Source organism: Eimeria mitis, genomic scaffold, assembly GCF_000499745.2.
Source record: "Eimeria mitis Houghton genomic scaffold, Emh_scaff370, whole genome shotgun sequence".
Classification (NCBI taxonomy): domain Eukaryota; phylum Apicomplexa; class Conoidasida; order Eucoccidiorida; family Eimeriidae; genus Eimeria; species Eimeria mitis.
In genome coordinates, this window is record NW_013572041.1 from 3,734 (window position 1) to 3,956 (window position 223).

A 223-nucleotide genomic window follows, 5' to 3' on the forward strand; every position below is an offset into this window, starting at 1 on the left:
TGTTTATTTATTTTTTTGTTTATTATTTATTTTTATTTTTGTTTATATATTCACTGCTGTCTCCTGATTTGTTTTTGTTTTTTTTTTTTTTATTTTTTTTCTTTCTGTTATTCTGTTTTCCATTTTTGTTTTTTATTTATTTCTCTTCTAGACTATTAGGGTTTAGGGTTTAGGGTTTAGGGTTTAGGGTTTAGGGTTTAGGGTTTAGGGTTTAGGGTTTAGG

The 223-nt window shown here is 25.1% G+C and overlaps 1 protein-coding gene across 1 annotated transcript in view; it reads left to right on the forward strand.

Annotated features, from left to right (window-relative positions):
- The window catches only part of EMH_0009810 (uncharacterized protein), a gene marked incomplete at both ends in the record, with an annotated part of 2,318 nt that overhangs the window by 1,112 nt on the left and 983 nt on the right, over window positions 1-223 (forward strand). The window lies entirely within an intron of this gene.